Below are 5000 nucleotides of genomic sequence, written 5' to 3'. Positions count from 1 at the left end.
GCATTCTTTTCTTCACAACATTAAAGTGAATTTGGACAAAGACACACGCAAGGAAAGGAGCCCTGTTTATTTGGCTAAAGTTCTAAAGTGTTGTGAATCCATAAGGGAAGATTAATTTTTTTTTTTTCTTACTGAACTGATCAAAACAGACTAAAACAGAAGTTAACTAAAGAGCAATAAACAGATCCAGCAGCGTGGGAGACATTTAAACGACCCACAATTCATCTACCACCTTCTATCCAGCCAATAGGGGGCAATCATGCAAATTAGCTTGTCACACATTAACATATCAAGAGGCCCTAATGGAGCCAATTAGCTGTGTGGAGTAATTACAGTTTGAGTGGGAGGTCACTCACCTCAGCTGCTGTGGAGAGGAGCCTTCAGAGGAGTCAAAGTTTTCAAACGCGATGTTCAGAGTTTGGCTAAAACTAGGTCGTGTGTGTGTGCGCGGCACATTTGTGAAGAACCCCTCTTACAGTACCTGACCTAAAAAGTTAAAACCGGCTACAAAGACCCCCAACTGCTGCTTTGTTTTTGTGTTACCTTGACAACAGGTAACTAATTAACAGCATTATGTATAATATATACCCCAGCCTAATTATGCCCCTGTATGTGCTAATCGGCCAGCAGAGCTGGTGGATCCTTCACTCGAATGACCTTGCCAAAACGCCAATGTTAGACACAGGACAATGAACTAATTGACAATGAGCTAATTTAACAATGCGGATGTGATTCTTTTGACAGCTGACGTCCTCCCTCCTGGCAATAAAACACTCACAGCCCTGTTCCCTGTCTGTTTTTATGAGGATGCTATTGTGCAACTAGAGCATATCAGTTAATAAATATGCCAGAGTAAAGCAAAGCTCTATAGGAAAGGCAGAGTTTTGTGGGATAACACGGGTGGTTGTTTCGAAGGCCCAAGCAAGCCCTCGGCCAGCACCGGGTTCTCCGTTGGTCGGGCTCTGGACGGCAACTGGCCTGCTGACAGGTTGCGGGTGGCAGAGGTGTACGAAAGTAGCAGATGGGAATATCGGACGCGTTTGATCCTGTTCCCACTGAGTGACCTCTTCCAGCAGCTGTTCACCGAGCGACGCCCATGGTCTGACGGGGGTCATACAGAGTTCAGGGCACGCTGTCTAACATACACACCATACAGAGACACTTCAACACACACACAGACACACACACACAGAGGCTCATCTGTCTGCCTGCCTGCCCGTCTGTCTGTCTGTCCCCCTGGCCGTCTGTCTGTCTGTCTGTCTGTCTGCGTCCCCTGTCTAACTGTTGTGTTAATCCAACAGAGGCAACAGTATTTGGCTCACTCTCCTGTCTTGTGGTGCTCTGTCGCTCTGTCTGTATCTCTGTCTCAAGGTCCAGCCCATAGAGTGAGACAGGTCGACAGAGAATGTTTCTAACTGGTTTTTCACTGCAAGTTTGATACTTAACATAACACAACAGTGTCTGATTCATCCACCCCCACCCCCAACCCCCCCCAAGCCTCCCATCTGGTGTAGCTAAGTGGTACACAACCTGAGAGTTCTACCATCAACCTACTGAACACACACACACACACACACACACACACACACACACACACACACACACACACTGAACTTTTGACACAGCACTACAGAAATAAGCTCCACTGTCAAAATGTGGGTGCACAGGCGAGAGCGAGCGGGAAGTGTTGGGTATATTTTACCCATGCAACGCTCTGCTTTCCGCCAGCGACAGAGACAGGGAAGGAAGGAGGGATGAAGCAATTTTCGTAAACCGCTCGCTCCTGCATTTCTTTTCTTTTCTTTTTTTTTTTGTTAAACCGCATATTTACGACAGTCAACTCTTTACTCGCTGCAATGCTAATGCTAAGATTTCCATTTAGCGTCCACGGTCAAATTTGCCGTAACACATATCAAAACATGTTCTAACACTAATACATACTAATAAACACATCATCATGAAGACATAAACAGAGACAGAGACGTCCTTCCTCAGAATGGTGAGTCAGGTTTTTTTATTTATTAGTCATGGGCTACGAGTGATTCCCCAAGAACGTAGCATGGATATCATCGCATATTCTCTCATGTGCAGAGGGAGATAAGATGACGAAAAAAGAAAAAAAGAAAAAAAAAAGACCACATATGCGATCATACATCATAATGATGAGATCAGTTCATTTGTACAGCCAATGACTAACCAGGTCATAACATTCATTCATCACTGCTCAAGATTCTGATCTATGCCTTCCTGGACTAAATAAGTTATCAAGCTTATCAAGTTCCATCTGTTTCAAATTTCAGATATGGTACATCTGCAAGTGAATGTAGATATGAGAGATACATTTCATATACAAAACTAAAAAAAAAAAAAAAAATCATTCTAACAGAACATGATCGTTAGCTGCTTCCAAACATATACAATTTAGTGCAACCTCAGTATAGGTTAGGGGTGCATGATATGTATCGTCTACGATAATATCGCGATTGTTGTTTTAACGATATGTGAGTTGACATTATCGAGAATGTCGCTCACTTTGCAAAAACCAATCAAAAACACATCTTGCGATTCCACGCATTCACTGTGTCATGTAGCCTAGTAGGATAGACTACTGCGCGTGCGCACTGGAAGTGCATACAGCATGCTAGTGTAGGTGTACATGGTCACCACACCACAACGTAAGCTAGCTGTCTGAAAATGCATGACTAAAGTTAAAAGTGAATGAACAAACAGCGCCTGGAGACAAAATACAGACACCACCAGCCTCTCAATCTACGGTGTTAGATTTAATGGCTAGATGTGGATCATGCTCACTCGCATGGGGGTGGTTCGGCTTTGAAAAGACGAATGTTGCTCAAAAGACGGCAATCTGCAAACTATGTCGGATATTAAAGGGAAGTGTATGTTTAAAATGCTTGAGCAATATAAGACTTTTACAAACACATTTCTGAAGGATGCAAAATATCATCTACTTATCATTATCGACGAAATCCCAGAAAATACTGAGATATCATTTTTTTGTCAGTATCGCAATAGGTGTGACTGAAGTTTTTGGGCCCTAACAAATTATGCTTTTAAAAACTAAAAACTTAAAAAAAAAATAAAAGTGAAAAGTTTTTCTTCAGAGACCAACCGATAACGAGATATCCAGCGATTACCATCTCGTTATTTACACCTGATGCCGAGAGCTGCAGCCGTGAGGTTTCGATGCGACGTATATCTACATCTAGACACTGTAGTGTTTACTGAGGTTTTTCTCTTCAGTCAAACTGAAACATATCAACACAAATCTGACGAATTCCCAGCAGACTGAAAAACCGGTTGGGTAGTAGATGAAAGATGAATAGCTCCATTCACACGTCGGTGTTTTCTCACTGCCTCAGTGATGATAAGATGACATGACATAAACTCTAAACAACGACTGAGGCGAGTGACAGCTGCATACCACATGCACTGAAAGACGACCGCAACGGTCAGAACTGAGGAGGAATAACTTTTCTCACAACAAAAAGAATAAATAAGTAAATAAATATATAAACAAACACTGTCGCAGAAAAATTAACCTCAACAGCACTACACTGGGAAGACATTATGTGTGTGTGTGTGTGTATATATATGCTGTATATATGTGTATATATGTGTGTATATATATATGTACACATGCTTACATACATATATAAATATAAAAGATTTGGCTATTTAAAAAGAAGCAATGCAAGAAGAAAAGTTTGTCCAAAAAGCCACAGATTCAATGGAGTGGGCTTTTTTTTTTGTTTTTCTGTAGCCTGGCTTTCAGCCACGTGCCAACAGGTCTATACATGGCATTTAATATCTTCCCTTACGTGACAGCAGAAGGGAGCTCTGGATAATTTCAGTCAGGCAACCCGTGAGGCAAAGAACAAATGCCCACTCAGACGCAACTCCTACGCAAACCTAAACCAACACTCCAACACTCCTCTCTCTCTCTCTCTCTCTCTCTCTCTCTTTCTCTGTCACGCTTTCACTCTCTCCGTCTCTCATTCACTTTTTCCTCTCTGGCTGCGGTGTGGGGGTTTGGGGCCTCTGTGTTCCTCGGTAATCAAGGGTACCAAACAAACAACAGCAGAGCCTCCAGCCTTGTCTCTGTTCTCTTAACACCAACGCTCAGAGAGAGCATGATATCACATACACACACCACATACACACACACACACACCAACACACCAACACAGAAAAGTGACATCATTCATTCTAAAGTTTAACACCAGGAGGCCTGAAATACACACACACACACACACACACACACACACACATACACAAACTTACACATACATACATTCATACATGCCCACAGTGAATGGTGAGAACACCTGTATAATCTTATGTCTAAAGTGAAGGTCTTGAGACAGCCGTCAGTGTAAACCATACTATGATGACATAACAGTGTGAAACAAGCTTATCGCACTCTGATCTGTGAGTAAGATGAGGGCTTTTTAGCCTGATCCATGCCTAAACTAACAGACTCCTCCAAAAGCGTGACAGCTCAAAAGAGCCGTGCCGAAAAAGCCCTTATGCTCAACGCCGCTTTCTTCAGGTTGCATCATCTGGTTCTGTGCTTCTTCAAGCAAGAGAGAGGGAGAGAGAGAGAGAGAGAGAGAGGGGGAGAGAGAGAGAGAGAGAGAGGGGGAGAGAGAGAGAGAGTTGGGGGGGTGGGGGGGGGGGGCATCGAGGGGATTTCCCCAGCTGAGCACCAGACTTCATCACAATGGAATCTGGCACTTTTACAGGGTCCTCTCGCCTCGACAGTCCAACACACATTCACACAAGCACTCTCTCACTCAGCCTCTCCCTCTCTCTCTCTCTCTCTCTCTCTCTCTCCCTCCCTCTGTCCCTCTCTCTCTCTCTCTCTCTCTCTCTACCTCTCTGTCTCCCTCCCTCTCTCAAACTGCAAACTATAGGCCTGGCTAATCCGGCTAAATTTGAGCGTTCAGAGCGTCCCAGCCCTATAGTTAATGTTCTACAGA

The 5000-nt window shown here is 43.6% G+C and overlaps 1 protein-coding gene across 1 annotated transcript in view; it reads right to left on the bottom strand.

The window, feature by feature from the left end:
• The window catches only part of map3k22 (mitogen-activated protein kinase kinase kinase 22), a 46793-nt gene that overhangs the window by 28665 nt on the left and 13128 nt on the right, over positions 1-5000 (bottom strand). The window lies entirely within an intron of this gene.

The sequence above is a fragment of the Chanos chanos genome, chromosome 3, assembly GCF_902362185.1.
Source record: "Chanos chanos chromosome 3, fChaCha1.1, whole genome shotgun sequence".
In the NCBI taxonomy this organism is placed as follows: Eukaryota; Metazoa; Chordata; class Actinopteri; order Gonorynchiformes; family Chanidae; genus Chanos; species Chanos chanos.
Note: the sequence above shows the minus strand (reverse complement) of the source record. Positions and strands in the feature narration are given on the sequence as shown.